The sequence below is a fragment of the Lepisosteus platostomus genome, chromosome 4, assembly GCF_059453375.1.
Source record: "Lepisosteus platostomus isolate fLepPlt1 chromosome 4, fLepPlt1.hap1, whole genome shotgun sequence".
Taxonomy (NCBI): Eukaryota; Metazoa; Chordata; class Actinopteri; order Semionotiformes; family Lepisosteidae; genus Lepisosteus; species Lepisosteus platostomus.
Window position 1 is genome coordinate 41046287 of NC_142614.1, and position 20890 is coordinate 41067176.

A 20890-nucleotide genomic window follows, 5' to 3' on the forward strand; every position below is an offset into this window, starting at 1 on the left:
GTGATGTAATCATTATCATCCAGACACCCCTGTAGAGGGATAAAGGTAAAAAAGCAAAGCATATTAGTGGACTGGTTTTCCATTTTATTTTTGCTAATCTGTCCTTGTCAGTCACTGTAGGTATAAAAATGAGCACTGCTATTAAGTTCAACTCTGACATATACTATGCTGAGAGACATTAAACATACAACAAATAGCATTTGTTCCAGTACTCATTCATTACACTTTTGATGCCTATCATAACATTTTCAGTATTTTATGTCAGAGCAAGATTGATGTACATATTTGAACTATGTGACATCCATTGCATAATTATTACATTATTTTGGCACAACAATACAAATAACAAATGGATATCAGGATCTCTGACCTGTAAACAATTAGACATGAATGCAAAACATCCTTTGAATATCATACAGCATACTTGCAATCTAGCTGTCAATGCATGATTGACTGAGATTTGCTTCACTGCATATACTGCTAATTGTATGTTCTGTTTAGATAAATTCATCATCTTGACATACTCATAAGCTTCATATATTCCCTCATCATTCTTTTCACCAGTGTTGATTGAAGTAATGTACAGTATGTCATATATTGTATAGGGGTAGCAAAGTGGTGCAGCGGTTAGCATTTCTGACTTTCAGTACTGGGGTCCTAGGTTCAATTCTGGACCTGTGGTGTTTTCCGTGTGTAGCTGTATGGGTTTCATCTCACAGGCTTCCACTCCCCTGTGAATCACAGGAATTATAGGACAATTACTGCATGAGTTACTTAAAGATATTAAAATTGGAAAGGGCAAGTAATATACAGTATACATTCTTTAACTCACCGGTATAATATTACTAATAACTAGTCCTTTTGACGCCATAATATTCCAGTCGAAAAACTACCATAGTTTAAGGCCATGTCCCAAATTCTTGCCCTAAGCCCTTCCTCCAAGTCCACACTTCTGTGACATAGCACAGTGTGGACTTCAAATGCACAAGTATTTGAGGGTGCATTGTTATGAAAAGGGTAATGGGACACCTTTGCATGACATCACTCACTGGTTACATGGCTCATGGTCTAAATGATTTCTGCTGTAGATGCTTCTTTTCCAGTGGCTAGGTGCATTTTGGCAGATAATTTTTTAAAATAATTTTTCATTCTCCTCTCTCAGTTTGATTCATTTCATATTGTCTATCCCTGTACAAAAGTAGTGACAGATTGTGTTCATTCATGTTGAGCAGGCTCGACTTAAAACAGGCAAAGTAAACTGAAGAAAACTTGGCAATACCACTGTTTATTCAAAGCTTTGTACTACTACATTTCATATCGTATTTTGCAGTACAAAAAATGTTAGTACAAGGAACATAACATGTTCATTCATATTCATTTGAAGTAAATTAAATAAAGTAAACTTGAAATACCTCAAAGCTTTGTACTATTAAATATGTGACTACTAAATATTCCATGGACAAAATACACCACACTTACAAAATACACACAAAAATTAATCAGTCGACGATGACGAAGAAAAAGTTTTATGTCACAATTTTGTAGATAGAATACATACAGTATGAATCTAAAGTAATGACATTTTGTTTTTCATAAAAAAGTATGAGCTTTAAAACTGTAAAAAAGATCAATTTTACTAACATGAATATTTTATTCTTCATGGCAACTTCTCTCAGCTTTGATAGGCTAGAACATGGAACGTCACCATTCCGCTAAGAACTGGGGGTAATTCCCTCCAGCAAAGTCCACTCTAATGCGGACTTCAGAGAAGGACTCATTAAGGGAATATTGAAGCAATCGTGAGCACCCTTCAAATTTAGAAATGGGACACCCTAAGCCCTTGCATACTCGAACGGGAACGTTCATATGAAGGGTGCAAGACTGCAAGTGGGACACGGCCTAAGAGCTAATGATGTTGTGCTGATGATGTCACGTTCTGTTTATTGTCACAGAATGCAAACTGTTGAAGGAGGAACAAGCTACAGATGCAGCCATTCAAAGTGCGCGGTACAGAGACGTACCGGAGGTAATTGGCTACGGCGTCGCGCATCGTGACGCAAGATGACGCGGGGTACCGCGGTACGTGATTGGTTGACCGACAGGGGCACTCGTGGTCCGTTGGTCTCTCGTAGAAAGACTTACAGTAAACGCCTTTACTGTGCCCTTTGTAGATATTGAATTTTACCACTGAAGGGAAATCTTAGTAGCTGAGCATAAAAAGAATAGGAGCATACTGTAACGCGTGTGAAGGCCATAAACGATATTAATTTTGGAACATAAACATACAGTATATGGCTGGTCTTGGTACTTTAAAGAAAAAATACACACCAGTATTCCATTTCTCCCTAAACATTTTAAGCATCGAAGTCTTTAACTAAAGAGATACCGGAGTCAACAACCATACTTTTAGAATTTGATTAATAGGGAATATAATATGGAATCGCGTATCTAAAGAATTTAATAACGATATGATTATATTCGTGTACTGCGACAGGGCTGTGTAGGGCTGTTTCGCCTCCCTCTTCATGCGACTTCCCTTGTAGCCTACTGGTCTACGTGCCCAACTACCAACTCATGGGTTGTGTTCAAATCCAGCTGGTGCTGGACTTTTCTTTTAACAAACATTTCTTCGAAAAAATAGAATAGCGATATTATGGACAATCAATTGACCTTTATATTTCAAAATATCACAACATGATCGATTCTAAGTCATTTTTGATAACAATGAATAGTCACCTTCTTCCCTTCTGACAACGGTTCCCGCTTCTGCTTTCTGCTTCTATTGTGTGTGTCTGTGTAATAGAGTACATTTTTATAGAGAAATGGAGGCTGGACAGTATGCGATACAATATAAACATTTATATTGATTTAAATCGTGTTTTGATTTAAATCGCAAACGCGTGTTTAATTATATGTGTTTTTTTAATCATAATCAGGCTAATGCAACATAAATTGATACAGTATCTTTGTCTTCTAAGTATCTTAATAAACTTTCAGCATAGCTTTCTACCCGTTTAGATTTATATTTCTTGGAATATTGGGATCAAACGTGAAAGGATTAGATTGTAATCGTTTTTATTTTTCAAATACGTTTTAGAAAAGTGTAATCTATACCTGCCCAGACTGTACGCCTTCCTAAACCCCGCCTTTCACTAGTGTCCTGCTCTTCCCCACACACCCCAGCCGGGCGCTCTTCGGCCTCTGCCCGGGACGAATGTATATTTAGATATTTACACCCGGCGCGGCACCGAGGGAGCGTCTGCATTTATAACTTAGTTTTTAAAATTAGTCAAGCAATATAAAGCATCTCCTTTTACTTTTAAGTCCCTTAAATACATTGAGCACAGCTTTCTCACCACTTAAGATTACTTTTTGATACCATCCTTACACAAAGCAGAAACTTTCCGATGACATACAGTACAAGTGGAAAGATTACAGATTTGAATCGTCTTTAATTTAACGTAGTCGAACGTAGTCTTTCAACGAATGCCAAACCATCTCTATCGGATTTAGATCTGGGGATTCGGCTGGAGTTTTCACCCAGTTCACTCCTTCTGCTATAAGCCTCGCCCTTGCTGCTGTGTGTTTCGGATCGTTGTCTTGAAAGAGATGGTGCCTTGATCCAAACTGCTCCCTGATATATGGGGCAGCATGCTGTGTGACCACGACTTCCTCGAAGAATTCACGGTCCATAATTCCTTCGAAAATAAGAAGTGGTCCCGGGCCTTTTCTAGATATACCCCCCAGACGTGAACCTTCAGTGGATGTTTGGGCTTTGGCTTGTCCACATATCTCCCCTTTTTGCAAAATGCCATTGTTGAAAACTGTTCCAGAGCCACTTCAGGTTTTCCAATGCAAACAGTGGAGCAGGGAACAATCAGCAAACATTTAAGAACATTCAGATCATCCAGAAAGGAAGCAATTACCACACCTTCGCTACTGATGCATGGAGGTGTGAGGGGGTGCTGATCCAGTTTGAACCAGACCTTGGGAAGAGGGGGGAAGCAAGAAAGCAAACAAAGAAGTGATAAGAGGCCATGACACCTAATGTCTGTATACTCACAGTTCTCAAATGACCCAAGCTTCCTCTTGATAATCTACTGGGCACACACACCCCAGACAAAGACAGTGGAAAACCTTCCGAGGGGGATTGGCTAACGGAAGGAATAAAAACATCTGGGCCTGAACAGAAGCTGCCACGAGCCCCTTGACACAAGAAAGACAGCGCAAGGGAAGCCACGAAGTGCAAGACCACAGAGGAGAGGAACTAATGGTCCAGGAACTGCAGACCATGGGAGACATTGGCAGGCAGAATAGAGGTACCTGGCTCAGACTTTTAAAACCTGGAGGCAAGGAGCAAAGAAACTGGCCTGGTGAGCTGATATAAACTGAGGGAAATGTAGTGCAGCCTCCAGGAGGATTAACAATATAGTCCAAACAGAGACTGGGAAAATCGGGCTGGGAGATATCCCTCTTTTCAGTCTGACTATTCTTCTCTGTACCATCAAAGACTTTTACAGAAACAAAAAGAGACTTTCTAGTGCTCTCTCTTTGAAGCCAGTAAAAGGAATGCTGACCTTCTGGAATCCATCATGCCTCTTGGAGTTACCTTTTTTATTGCCATGGATGGTTGATGTTTTTTTGTTTATCTTGGGATAATAGTGAATGTTGTTGTCTGAAGAAAATGCTATACTCCGCAAGATGGTCAGTGTCACATTGAACCAATGTGGCTTTGTCAAAGGGTCTGGGACGACAGACTCCATCCATGCTGTCCGGTTGCTCTTGGAGAAGCACCAATAGAAGAACAAGTCCGTCCACATGGCATTCCTGGATTTGGAGAAAACGTTCGATCAGGTCTCACATGAGCTCATCTGGCACGCCTTGCGATTACACAGCGTCCCGGAGGCCTATATCCAATGGGTCCAGCTGCTTTACCGCAATGTCACCAGTGTCGTCCGAGTGGGCACTTCACCGCCTTGCGCCATCAACGTCGAAGTTCACCAAGGATCAGCCCTTTCACCCCTGCTCTTTTTTTGCTCTGCAAGGAGATGGCAACGGCCGACCTCCAGGCACCTCACCCGTGGTCGTCTTCGCCTACGACGTCTTCTTGGTGGATGAAGAAAGCCAAGAGCTCCAACACCAAATACAGAGATGGAAGATATGACTAGACAAGAATGCGGCTGAACATCAAGAAGACTATCAGCATCAGCGGTGAAGATCTCAAGAAAGTGATGCAGTTTAAATACCTTGGCTCCATCATCAGCAGCAACGGCGACACCCTCCCAGACGTCATGGATGAAGTGGCACCAGGTCACCGGCATTCTCTGCGATCGCCGGATGCCAATTCGACTCAAGGCCAAAGTTTACAAGACCATTGTCCACCCTGTTGCCCTGTATGGATTGGAACACTGGCTAGTAACTTCCAGGCAAGAGCAGGCCCTCCATGTCATGGAAATGAGGATGATTCGGTGGTGTCTCGGACTAATAAGATTTGACCACGTCCTCAATGACGATGTCTGTCGACCCATGGGAGTGGCACCAATAATGGAGAAGATGAGAGAACGAAGACTGCTATGGTATGGACATGTGATGAGAAGTGGCGAGCACACGGTGGCACGGACAGTGATTCAACTGAGCCTGCAGGGTCGATGGCTGCGAGGGTGGCCCAAGAAGCGGTGGATGGATCAGATCACTGAAGACTGAAAGTAAACGTCGCCCCGGAAGACACCTATGACCGTGCCAAATGGAGACGGGCATGCCGACAAGCGGACCCTGCCGATGCTGGATTAACGCTAGGATGAAGAAGTTGCCTGAAGAAAATAAAAAGGGCACTTAAATGATTCTAATGTCTGGTCAGTGAGTGCTTTGGAACAAGTAAATGGTTTATTCCATGCTGAAAAGAGAAGAAAAGAAACACAACATTTTGGCTGCGGAGCTTTCTTCAGCACAGAATAAACCTTTATTTGTTCCTTTGAAGCCTACACATACTGACACAGCTACCTACTTGAACTGCTGTGAGTCCTTTGGTGATTCTGGGAGATAAACCAAACCTGTGGTAAAGTAGAAGGGGTCTAGCACCTAGTTTGTACTTGCTAGGTGGGGTAGTCTTACATAAGGCAGGAATATTTCATGTCCAGGGGATCATTTTACTGTGACATCTTCTGTAATGTTTTACAATAGCATTTCCTGGTTTGCTCATCCTATTTAAGTACGGCCAGACTCCAGATATTTTTCTTCAGCTGAAAGCATGGAGTACCACAAGCATTTCTTGCATCTACATGGCTTTTCCTTTTGTAAGAAAAGCGAGAAGGTCTAGTTTTTAATTTTTAATTAATTCATACAGTGTATATATCTCATTGTTTATCTGAGTACTAATCAATTAAGAAAAAAAAATAATTCATGACACGAGGTGTGAAAAAGACCAGCTGGAAAATGAGGGACAGTTAGAAAACAAAGGGAAAATGGCATACCCTGATACTTGTGATTCTTGTACAGTAATAGGCTCTGAGGCACTGTGCAGACCACCTATGCAGCCCTGGAGTTGTACTTATTACAGTCAGCCCACTATTTGTCAAACATGAAGTAAATGCACAAACAGTAAACTTCATGTGACAGAATTAATTTCAGTACGAGTTTTAGTGAGATAGGTCATTTCATCTTATCTCAATTAACTCAAACAAAAATGCAAACCAATTTAGTCTTTGTCGTCCATATTGTGGATTATTTTCATAAAATAATGAATGGGACAAAATGAAAAACAGGTCATTAACGAACATCTTTGTCATATTTTTTGTCGACTAAAATAACTGCATGTGACCTTAAATTGGATGAAACAATTGGATTTTAGAAAAAAAGATTGAATAAATATATTATATAATGTATGTATGTTGTCATTTTTTCTTCGATAAATGCATTAATGAAATATTCACTTAATACATTTGCTATTTTTCTTTCTACAAGTTTAGAGAGACTTTTTTTCATCTTTGACTGTTGTTTTGCTTTTGTAGTTTCTGGTAATCCAGATTCTCTGAAGAAAAAGTATGGTAATCAGTGGGATATCACTGCCACAGGCTCCGTCAGGAGCTTGATTCCCTAAGCGCTCCACCTCTCCTGATAGAATATAGGATAATTCTGCACTACAGACATTCACTCACCAGGAATCCACATTGCTCCTGGGGACATGTGTTTCGTCGAGGAGATGGAAGAGCAAGTGTTCTTCAGCTTCCCCTTTGTCAAAGCAGTGTGGGGCAGAATGGACAACACTATGCAACTCCAGGGAGCAGGAGCGGTGCTCAGCTACCAGTGCATCCTGCTGGGGCTGGCACCAACTGAATTGGACAAGAAGACACAGTACTTGCTTTGGCTACTGGTGTTCCTAACAAAACAAGGACTGTGGAATGAGAGGAACACTCTCATCTAGCGCAACTCAAACTGGGGAACAAGGGAGCTAGAGGAGAGGATCCTTGCAAACTTCAGAGGGCGGATGAAGCACAATGTTGATTCAAAATGGGGCTACTCAACAGGGAAAGAGCGCCGGAAGGGACTGGGCCCTGTACAGGGACTAAAGCAGAAATCCCTGTTCCCTGAGCTCCTGCAAAGGGCTGGATGACCACAGTTTCAGAGGCAGTTCAAATCCAGTCCTTACATCCACTTTCTCTGATTGATTGATAAAGGATAATCACTCAATTAGAAGGTTTTTAAATGTTAAGTGTGTAATGTATTGCTAGAACATGTACTTATTGTTAGACATGTTTTGTGAAACATAGAAAAAAATAGGAGCATTCAGCTCCTTGTACGTTTTTTGTTTTTTGTTAATGAATAATGCATAGGAACTGCAGAGCAACCTAAGGAGTTTGGTGGCTACTCAGATCTTTCAGGGAATCAGGGTCACAGAAGTGTAGGGGTTTTGTGAATTTACTGGGACAATTTATTATTTGTAGCAGTAATCATGAGGTGATTCGTTATGGCTATTAGAAAATTAATCAATAAACAACGCACACACAAAGATTTAATACATGAGATACATTTATTAAAACATAAATTATGCATATAAAACATATAGCAGTCTGCCTGGATTCAGATGGCAGATCTTACTGTGAGTGTCATCAAAATGCAAGGTATATAGTCACGAAGAGATGCAAAGAATATGCTTCAGTATACTGTTTGGCTATATTATCATTAATCAGTCTACATTAGCTATTCAAAAGTAAATACATTACTCATATGAATTGAATTGATACCAACTTGTGTTGAGGTAATAATTGAATTATCGAGATGCAATGTAAAATATTGGGTTTACTTATTCAGATATGGATTCATACTTCCCGGCACGGACACCAAAGACCAGCTAGCGGCTGCGTCCATCGCTGAGGCGGTCAATAGGCATCATCCCGGCATCCTCTGGCTCCTGGCCAACCAGTCGGGGTGCAGTTCGGAGTCGAACGAATAAGGAGGAGAGATTTCTGCTGTGGCGATGCGCCTGACAGTGTCTCTCTCAGGAACCTACTAGTAGTCCGGCTGACTAGTAGAAAGTCTCTATGCACAGAGGGTGACCACGGGTCCGAGCAAGTCTCTCTTTAGGGGGAAGAAACTTGGTTTGCTTCCAGTGTAGCGCTGCTGCTGAATAAAATCTTATTCAGGTTGTCGACAAGAGTCCAAATGTATACTCTGGTGATCAAGCAAAGCGTCCACTCGGCGTTGGCTAGCAATTTACGTATGGGCATACCCCGGGCCGACACTTTGCTGAAACAAGGTTCCAGTCCCTATACAGACAACACTGGCAATCATGTGATTGTCTCTGAGGGTATAAAAAGTGGCAGAAGAAGCAAAATTTCTGAGCTGTGCAGTGTCTTTTAAACCAGAACCAAGACAGGTGAAGACTGGTCGAACATTACGAGAGCATTTCAGACCCATGTGGGGTTACCAAGCCCTGCAGGTTCCTGGTTGAGAGATGAGTAACAATAACCTCTGACATCTAGGACCACAGTCCAGATGTTCCCAAGAACCTCACAGACAGATACAGTGGTGTGAAAAAGTGTTTGCCCCCTTCCTGATTTCTTATTTTTTTGCATGTTTGTCACACTGAAATGTTTCAGATAATCAAACAAATTGAAATATTAGACAAAGATAACACAAGTAAACACAAAATGCAGTTTTTAAATGAAGGTTTTTATTATCAAGGGGAAAAAAATCCAAATCTACATGGCCCTGTGTGAAAAAGTGATTGCCCCCCCTGTTAAAACATAAATCAACTGTGGTTTATCACATCTTTGGAAAGCTGAGTTCAATTTCTCTAGCCACACCCAGGCCTGATTACTGCCACACCTCAATCAAGACATCACTTAAATAGGACCTGCCTGACAAAGTGAAGTAGACCAAAAGATCCTCAAAAGCTAGACATCATGCTGCGATCCAAAGAAATTCAGGAACAAATGAGAAACAGAGTAATTGAGATTTATCAGTCTGGAAAAGGTTATAAAGCCATTTCTAAAGCTTTGGGACTCCAGCGAACCATTATCCACAAATGGCGAAAACATGGAACAGTGGTGAACCTTACAAGGAGTGGCCAGCCGACCAAAATTACCCCAAGAGCGCAGCGACGACTCATCCAAGAGGTCACAAAAAAACCCACAACATCATCCAAAGAACTGCAGGCTTCACTTGCCTCAGTTAAGGTCAGTGTTCATGACTCCACCATAAGAAAGAGACTGGGCAAAAATGTTCCAAGTTCCAAGACAAAAACCACTGCTGAGCAAAAAGAACATAAAGGCCTGTCTCAGTTTTGCCAGAAAACATCTTGATGATCCCCAAGACATTGGGAAAATACTCTGTGGACTGACGAGACAAAAGTTGAACTTTTTGGAAGGTGTGTGTCCCATTACATCTGGCGTAAAAGTAACACAGCATTTCAGAAAAGGAACATCATACCAAAAGTAAAATATGGTGGTGGTAGTGTGATGGTCTGGGGCTGTTTTGCTGCTTCAGGACCTGGAAGACTTGCTGTGGTAAATGGAACCATGAATTCTGCTGTCTACCAAAAAATCCTGAAGGAGAATGTCCGGCCATCTGTTCGTGACCTCAAGTTGAAGCACACTTGGGTTCTGCAGCAGGACAATGATCCAAAACACACCAGCAAGTCCACCTCTGAATGGCTTAAGAAAAACAAAATGAAGAGCTGCTCCTTATCTGAGACAAAACTTAAATCAGGCTGCACCACAGAGATGAGAAAGAGAGACGGTGACTCATTTAGAAAAGCGCATCAACACTTAATTCTGACTTATTAATAAGCATTGCCGCTACAGAAGTATAGTATCTAAGCTTTGGGTCTAGGATGCTGTGGAGTCTCTAAGACAGAAATGGCCACCAACTGACTTAAAGAACCAGCCACATCCAGACAGGACAATCTTAAGCAGAGTTGGTCAGCTAGGTAGAGTTGGTCAGAATCAACAATTAAACACAAACTGGAGAATACAAGGGGGAAAATATGGGGAAGGGCTTTTAAAACAGAAAGAAGGCACTTTTGTGCCCAAAGGCATTTGCTTAACAGCTAGTAACAGGTTATGTGATCACTTTCAATAATTAGGTAATTCAATTAGCTACTAGCTACCAAGTAACCATTCTTATGTTATTAATACTCTAAAATAAGCAGTTCAAATACATTGTTACAATATTAGTAAATTTCAAGGTTTCAGTCTTTCAAGCTTTGTGTTGATAATCCAAAATGTTTTTGTTACACACTACTTTTTCCAAATAAGTACTTTCAAATCTTTAACTTTACTTCAGTTTGACACAGGATATGAAATAAAGAGCTTAGCAGTATGTAACTACTACGGAAATGCCAGCAGAGAGCATTTTATTCCTGTTCACTCCATTAATAAAAGTAAATAACCGAAGTTGAAGGAAAACATATTCTCTTTTTACTTACAAGCATTTCATAGTAAGCCGAGTGCAGTATCTGAGATGAGATCTATGTTGACGCACCAGATTAGACTGACCTAAATCTCAGTTCCTCTCTGCCTGCAGAAACACACATCAATAATATTACTTGAGTTGCCCATTATATTACACGTTATAGTACAATACTAATTTGTTTACAATATTTGTTTTAAAGGTGTTTTATATTTTTAACTGTTTTATTTGTATAAATTTGTTCTATATTTATAAAAGAGAATGATATTTTTGAAGATGTTTATTTGTGGAAAGCAGTGTCTGTTACATTTTTTTAGATGTTTTCTGTGCTTGTTCACGTTGTTTACTTTCATGCGATGCTCCTCTTGTGTTCCACATTGATAGGCTGCCAAAATTAGGTGACCTCACGGTACTTTCGCGGTCCAATGAGAGATTTGGAATCATGATGAAAAGTCGTGAGGGAATCGTGTAATTAGTCAACCCCTGCAATTCCTAATCGTGTAATTTGACACCCTCTAGGACAGAAAAGGCAGTGAGATTCAGCAACTGCAGTTGTTAAATTTGACAAGCTCTCTGACTAGAAGTCGTGTCGAGTCCTGTAGTGTGACACTGACTTAAGGATAAAATATAGCCATTTCTTGAAAGAGGTCAAGGTATCAACAACATGACTTGCATATTTCTTCTCCCACAATCCTTTGTATACAAGAACTGCCTCATGTTTTCAGTTTTCAATGCAATTCCGTAAAGCTTCCATTAATGTCCTCTAGGTCAAGCTTCACTATTGATTCTGAAGTATTCCATGGGATTCTCAGAGCTTCTGAGGATTTTTAATATTTAAATCCATTTCTTTGATAGTCTTCAAGATGAAAAAAGTACAGATCTTTTATTATTTCAGCAAACATTACTCTGGAATGATTCAAGAGCAGCAATATATTTCTTATAACATAGTGAGCAAAACTGTATTCTATCATTCTACAGTAAATGGGATCTTACTATTGTACAATTTTACCATTACATCCCTTGATTAAATTCTACACTTTTAACCATACAGTATATCCTTAGTTTGCCTTTTTATTGCTGCCACACATGGTCTAGAAGATTTAAAAAATGTAGCAACATAAATACCTTCTATATGTAAATCTTCTACATAAGACTAAAGGTCTGTATTTCCCAATTTAGTATATACAGTATGAATTTTCTATACTATATACTTTTGAATTTTATTTTTTGCTTCTATGTGGTGTACTATGGTACTATGATGCTGCAGTTCATATCTGGAGCAACCTCTCTAATTCGTGCAACTACACCGCTGCTTCAGCTTGTCATCACTCTAGCACCGTCTGTACAATCTCTGATGCATTTTATCCAGTCGATGCCATTCTCTTCGATAAATTCATTCAGAAGCTGAAATTTGTGCACTCCTGTAGTTCCTGTTGGTAGCGGCTTACAGAATAGAAAGTCCTCACGGGACATGCCCTCAAACTCGTATAGAACATAAATGTGCAAATTGGCTAAATCAACAACATTTATAGACTCATCTAATTGCAGTGAAAAGCATCTGCTCATCTTAACACGCATCCGACATATCAATAATTCTTTGAGTGAATGTCTCTTTCGGAGGGGGCAGCAGGTCGAACTGTTCAGCAGCTTTTTCTCCACACATACTACATGTCAGCTCTTTTGCCAACGGTAAACAAAGTTCTTCACAAGTCGTGTGGGGCTTACCTGTGTAGTGTGCTCTCTGAAGGCACCAGTTCTGTAGGGTTTGGGCATTTACTGGGACAATTATTAATTGTAGCAGTAAATCACAAAATTGATTCTTTTGATGGCTTTAGAATCCAACCATGCGATACAGATGCAGCCATTCAAAGTGCCCGGTACAGACACGTACCAGAGGTAATTAGCTACGGCGTCGCGCATCGTGACGCAAGATGATGCGGGGTACCGCGGTACGTGATTGGCTGACCGACAGGGGCACTCATGGTCCGTAGGTCTGTCGTAGAAAGATTTACAGTAAACGTCTTTACTGTGCCCGTTGTAGTATTTAATATTTATATGGAATTTGACCACTGAAGGGAAATCTTAGTAGTAAAAAGAATAGGAGCATACTGCAACGCGTGTGAAGGCCATAAACGATATTAATTTTGGAACATAAACATACAGTATATGGCTGGTCTTGGTACTTTAAAGTAAAAAATACACACCAGTATTCCATTTCTCCCTAAACATTTTAAGCATCGAAGTCTTTAACTAAAGAGATACCGGAGTCAACAAGCATACTTTTAGAATTTGATTAATAGGGAATATAATATGGAATCGCGTATCTAAAGAATTTAATAATGATATGATTATATTCGTGTACTGCGACAGGGCTGTGTAGGGCTGTTTCGCCTCCCTCTTCATGCGACTTCCCTTGTAGCCTACTGGTCTACGTGCCCAACTACCAACTCATGGGTTGTGTTCAAATCCAGCTGGTACTGGACTTTTCTTTTAACAAACATTTCTTCGAAAAAATAGAATAGCGATATTATGGACAATCAATTGACTTTTATATTTCAAAATATCACAACATGATCGATTCTAAGTCATTTTTGATAACAATCAACAAACAAACATTTCTTTGAAAAAATGAGACGTTTCCCTTGGTCAGAGATATAAATATATAATATATAAATAAATTAAATTTAACTAACGTGAAATAGCGTGTGAAAAAGTCGTAGTTTTAAGCTTTTCTGCTAATATAATATGGAATCGCATATCTAAAGAATTTAATAACGATATGATTATATTCGTGTACTGTGACAGGGCTGTGTAGGGCTGTTTCGCCTCTCTCTTCATGCGACTGTACCAGGAAGAGGATTTCTTTCTATTCGAAACGTGTATTTTAAAAGTTTAAGAAGTAAAAACCTTACAGCGTACACAGATTTCTAAACTGATCAGGATCGTTATCTTTGTCTTATGCATAATAATGTTCACCGCTCTGTCCAGCAAATTAATAATAAACTTTATTTTATATAGCGTTTTAAACGAATAAGTAGTTAGATTGCTCATAAACCTAATCACTTGCTTTTTCTTTTTATTTAGGCTCAGATTTCAACTATAGATCATATTATTAATAACCATAATAACAACCAACCAACAAAAACAACCATATAAACATAATACCAACCAAAAACATAGATAACGACCACAATACAAAATCAAATATATCAAACCATTATACTCTCGCAAATTCCTCCAATTATCATAATCCCACCCCTTATGCAAAACCAAACACTCCTCCCATCCCAGTTTATCCTCTTTATCATAAACAAAATCCACCTCAATTTTCAACATAAAGCATTACTGCTTACTGGGTTTTTGAGGGGGGGGAAGGAGGTGTGTTTCGCTGGAAATCTCGCCTGCTTCTACTTTACGAGTACAACCCCTTCTCTGCCGGAGTGCTGGCTGTGATGAATTAAACCGGTTTCACAGGTATTTTCAAAGTAGGAAGTACAGTGTTAACTGGTAGCTGGGCTCCTCAATGAAATCGCATTAACATGCTAATGCGTTGGTGTAACAGTCCGGGAGTGGCAAGCTTCCAATGTCAACTCGACTCGATTGGAAGACAATTAACGTATTTGAGCCCTAAATGAATTAATAGCAAACATGGTTTACATAAAATACATTTTTCCAAGAAAGTTTATAATAATACGATCTATAGTTGAAATCTGAGCCTAAATATAAAGGAAAAGCATTTTCAGAGAGCAATCACGCTGTGTTTATGTAGAAAAAGCAATTAGGTTTATGAGCAATCTAATTACCTATTCGCTTAAAACGCTATATAAAATAAAGTTTATTTAGAGATGAATGATCAGTGTCGCAGTTTAAATAATTTTTGTAGGAGGGCTTGGACAGATTCCAAGTGCATTTTTGCAATTTACATTGCATTGTCCAATGTGGTGTTGTAATACAGTTTAGAATACAGTTAGTCTAAGCTTTATCAGCTTTATTTATGGGTTGCAATTTAGAAAAAGTCAAAAACCGCACTCAAAATGCAATTTAGAGCTTTCTGGCAAGAGGAGACACCCAAATTATAATGTAACATGCCACTGTTTGTGCATGAACAAAGTTATACTGCAATTTTCCTTAGATAAGCGATTACAAAAAATAAATTTTTTGAATCCCCGGCGGAACACACTCCATAAGAATCAGCGCTTTTATACAGTATATCGCCTTTAAACACATATATTTAAACACGCGTTTACGATTTAAATCAAAACGCGATTCAAATCAATATAAATGTTTATTTTGTAACGCATAGGTGACTATTCATTGTTATTAAAAAGACTTAAATTCGATCATGTTGTGATATTTAGAAATATAAATTTGTTTGGTGCGAGTGAGGTTTTATTTAATCTCTGACTAAGGGAAACTTTTCATTTTTTCAAAGAAATGTTTGTTAAAAAATAAAGTCATAGTTCCATGGGATTCAATCACAGACCATGTGACGTGGGAGTCAGGAAACTAACACACAGCGCCACCAGATTTGATAACGCTATAATAATGCTATAAAATAATATGACTAGGCACAGAACAAGTTTACAGCACAGTACAATAATAAATGCTGACCATGACTTTAGAAGCATAAATTACCTTACACTCAATTTAAACACAAGCTGTCTTTAGCCCTCTAAGCTGGTTCATACAGAAATGTAGAGATCCAGGCTCAGAACACACAGCTTCATTTGCGAATACATATGCAGGACAACTAGAGAAGACGTTTTACAGAGGATGGATTTTTAGAAACATCCCATCAGTGACATCACTGAAGTCAACTCCTAGGTACTGTAACTGTCGTGTGGATAGTTTCACAAGAATCAGACAAAGGTTTAAGCATCGCTTGTTCTAGATAAAACTGCAAAAAAAAAACAACAACCCATAATGTACTTCTTTGCGGCTCTGTTTGCCCAAATCATATATTCACAACGTGAAATTTAGAAAATAATATTACGTAACCAAAATCCGCAATATGGAAACAGAACCTGTGTAATTGTTGATAGATGATGTACTCGTAACATTTTTACAAGACGAACTACAACATTTAAAAAATTACTTGTATGTACTTGATATCTCTAATCAATCCACGGCGACATTGTTAAAGCAGAGTCCCAGCACAAAACAAAACTAAAACGCCCTGGGCATACCGTTTCGCGCTTCTTATTAGTTGCTCAAAAGTAATTTGACCGTATGAAATGCATAATATAAACCTATAAACATATACGTGACCAGTATTTACGTACTGTAGTATCGGTGTTAAGACATACCTCTCAAATACTGTAAATCAAGTTAAAAATATCTCAAGACCGATTCTGGTCATAATGAAACCATGTTTCGTGTATGTTTTCTTTAAAGTACCGAGACCAGCCATATACTGTATGTTTATGTTATGGCCTTCACACGCGTTGCAGTATGCTCCTATTCTTTTTATGCTCAGGTACTAAGATTTCCCTTCAGTGGTAAAATTCCATATGAATATTCAATACTTAAACGGGCACAGTTAAGACATTAAATATACATATACATACTGTATACAGTACAGTTTTCATACGGTAATATGTTTATGTTCCTAAATCAATCTCTTTTATGAGCATGTGAAAGGCATGGTGAATCGATTCTCAAAAATTACTGAACTTTGCATGATTGGAAACAAATGCGTGATTGCGAAATGCTGTGGTGTTACTTTTACAAAGACGGTCAATGAAAAAAAGAATGTTGACCAGGGCAATACTTTGAGTTTACACTTACAGCTTGTCCAAGGTCATTCATTATTAATACTATTAGTAATATCTTCGTTAAAGACTTTGATGGCCACAGCTCAAACATGAGAGGTTGAGCTTTATTAGCTCCACCTTGCGGAAAGTTTACGGTAACTAGCGGTATTTACCGGTAACTCGCGGTATTTACCGGTAACTTGCGGTAGACTGCGTACAGCGTACCGGAAAATAATGCGGTATCGCCCGCGCATTTTGAATGGCTGCATATGTATAACTCAAACAACGCACACACACAGGTACTAATACACGAGGATACATTTATTAATACATAGAATATGCATGTAAACCTAACCGATCTTATCGTGAGGGTTATCAGAATACAAAAGATATATATTCATTCAGTTACGAAGTGTTACACATATCAAGAGGACATACGTTCAGTATATCATTCATTTAAACCGTTTCGTAAATGCACTTGGTTATAACTTCTACATTGGATACTCAAAACAAGTACATAACTCTTAGGAATTAAATTGATATCAACTGGTTGGGATAACAATTGAATTCTCGAGCAGTAATGCAGTGAAGTTGAATACTCATCCAATCTCTGGGGATTCAGATCTCCGGCTAGTTAGTGTTGGCTTTAACTAGCAAAGTTTGTGCACAGGAGAAAAGATGACTGTGGGTCCCAGCAAGTCAGGAAGAGGACCGGTTCGTTCCTGATGAAGAGCTAGTTCTGAATAGTGATTCAGCTGTCCACAGTTCCGACCTGTCCACGAGGCTTGCTGCTGGTGCTAACCTCGGGTGGATCCTCTGGTTACTCTCTGGCAACCTCCGCTGTAGACTCTTAGAACAAAGGATAGTTCTGGCACTCGGACACACTGGCCGTTCCGTGGTTGTCCGGGCTGAGTCTCAGGATGGTCAGGAGGCACGCTGCGAGAATGTCCTGCCCTTGGGAGCCTTCTGCTCCTGGGCCGTCCTGCCCTGGAATTCTCCTTTGAATTCTCTTTAGAAAAGTCTCAGAATTCTCCCAGGCCCTCTGTGTTGCCTGTTTTTACCTGGAGGAACTTCAGCTCGTTCATTGGCTGAAAGTTTCATGGGCATCAGAGTCCCACGTGGGTTACTCGGCCCTACCAGTCCCTGATTGGTTGATCAAGGTGAGATATGAGTCACTTACTCCTGACACTTAGGAATGCAGTCCAGATGTCCAACTGGCACTCCCTAGACAGATAGGCGCCAATGGATGACCATTGATCATGATAGCCAGGCTTAACTAAGTGCATCGCCATTTGGGAGCTGTCCCTTATCAAAAGAAAACATCTTTAAATCAACCTGCATGAATAGTTTCTCTGTGGCTGCACCACAGAGATGAACAGAGAGATGAGGCCTCATTTGGGAAAGCACAGCAACACTTAATTCTGTCTTATTAACAAGCATTGCCGCTACACCTGCTTCAGCAATCCGCAAGCTTGCATTTTTCCCAATTTCCATTTCAGGAGTTTGCCTCAGAAGTTAAAATAAGTTTTTATTTCATGCGTATGGGAATGAAAAACAGAGACGCTCAGTGTATTTTTCTCAACTTAACCTAGAACAGTTCTTAAATATTTTTCTTTTATCTATCACGCTGTCCTGTGCTCACAAGATTGCCAGCATTCATAGTACGCATTTCTATGCTTTTCTGTGCTTACAACATTGGCATTGTTCCAAAATCATGCACATTCTCCTACCTCCCTATTTGCTGGAGATACCTTTTTTTAAATACAATTGGTCACTTGCGTAGCACGCATTCCTATAGAATGGTATAGAATTACATTGTAGCTCTTGTGTCCACTCAAGTATTAGCACGCGCTGTATCGCAGTACATAGGCTGCGTATTCGACACAAACTAATTTTATTAAATCAGAAAATATGAAAACCCGTCCCAATTTGTCAGTACACACAGCACAGTTCCGGGGTCAGCAGTTTGAGAACCACAGCTCTATAGTATTTGCTAATTTGATACTGTCCTCTTTTTGGGACTAGTTTACTATCTTTATCACACTCTATATGATTAATATAAATTAGGAAGATATGTGGTCTTACTACAAGGTCCCTTCTACAACCTACTACATTACATTATATCACCCCAGTTTGAGCATTGCATATGCAAGAATTGCCTAACAGGAAAATATGCAACGTGAAGATTCTGTTTAAGACTTCTACAGATTATTTACAAACTTCACAATAAAATATTAATTATTATTACTAGTTCTACTGCTACTACTAATAATAATAAAACTTGAAGTAATGTAGCAGGATGTGGGCCATTGAGGCAGTAAAAGGCTGGGTGATTAGGTTATGTTGATTTCCAGGGTGGTGTCAATGTTGCCTCTCACTCAAGGGGGACGACTGCAGTTGTCCCAATGAATACTGCCTAGCAGGAACAATTAGGTATCAAGACTTGGAGGTGTGAGGAGTCGCAGAGCCAGTTTAGCCAGACAAAGGGAGGAGGAGAGAGAGCCGGAGAGCAAACAATGAACTGATAAGGTCCCATGACACCTAGCTCTGCACCTCCACAGTCCTCAAACAACACAAGTTTCCTCCTGGAAAACTGCTGGGCAAACCCGATTCTGCCAGGGACTGTGGAAAATCCCCTGAAGGGGATTGGCTAAGGAGAGGGATAAAAACACACCTGAGACAGGACAGAGGCGTCTCAGAACTCCCACTGGACCCTGGAGACGACACAGGCAGCGCTGGGGAAGCTGCAGAGTGTGAGACCATGGAGGCAAGGACCAGGAATTGACAACTACAGGAGACATAGTCATTGTAACAGAGGTTCTGTACAGAGACTTTTTAATACCTGAAGGCAAAGGACAAAGAACCTGGCCCAGCTAACGGATACAAACTGAGCAGAAATAGAATACGGCTAGTGGGAGGATTTCAAGTGTACTGAATGGAGATTGGGAAATAGAACTGGGTGATACCCCTCTTCTTAAAGTGGTTGTTCGTCTCCAGGCCATCAACGACTTTACCGATATTAAGAAGAAATGTGGTAGTGGCCTCCCTTCAGTACTTTACAGAAGAAAAGACTGCTGTCCCTCTGGATTTCATTGCACCCCTTTGAACTATTTTCTTTTTGTTGTGGATTTTCCTTTTTTTATGCTTCTTAGAATAGTAGATTGTGTTGATGTATGTAGAAAATAAAAAGGGCACTTATACTATGCAAATGCTTGTCGCTGGTCTGTATGTGCATTGGTGATTCTGGGAGAAAAACAGAACCTGTGGTAATGTAGAGGGTCCCTAGCACCCCGTTTGTATTGCTAGGTGGCGTAGTCGTACACGAGGCAGGAACATTCCTCGCCTGTATGGTTCACCTTAATGTGACAGTAATACTGAAAGTAGGCAAAGAACACTGAGGTAAAGGAGGAGACACAGGGTATGTTGAAAGCAAGGGCTTCCACATGTGTGGCTCATACATTACTTAAAGTAAGTAATATCCCAGCAAGCTTAGAGTCATGTACAAAAATACTGGACATACCTGCTTACATAGAGTTATAGCTAGCATGGCTGCAAGAAGAGATTTAATTTAATTTGAAAGATGGTTCTTTGTTGGGCATTTAGCAAGAGTGTTGGTGACCAAGTGACAGTCACTAAAGATCCTTTAGCAACAGCTACAGTATGCTTTCTGGTGTTTCTTTAGCAAGGGTGTCTAAGTTGATGTCAGCATGGAAATCCAACAGAAAGAAATCATGAGCAACAGGCAACAATGGGCAACATACTCATACAACATATATTATAATGATATTCATACATTAATTTGGGGTGCAAAAAAGAAGTAAGCAACTGCAAATTAGACAACAAATTTCTAATCAGGGCATAAGCGGACAATTTAACTAAAAAGGTCCACTGAGAATTATCTCAGATCTAGGTACCATTGTCTGACTGTAGTGCACTAGCTTTTCATCACACCTAAACTTTCGTGAGTCCAGTAGTTCACCATGTTCTCAATAAAAACACCAATACACGTATGGCACCAATCTAAACAACTGTACAGCCCTGAGTGCTTGATTCCAGCAGTGAAAGGTTCTGGTGGTTCTGCAATGTGGAAAACATTTTCCTGACATGATCTGGGCGCATGCATCATTAGAAGGCAAGGTCAATGCTTGCCTTGATGATACTGAGTGATGGTGTTCACTCCATGCTGCAGCATTTCCTTCCAACTAAGAAAAATATTGTCACGCCCTCCA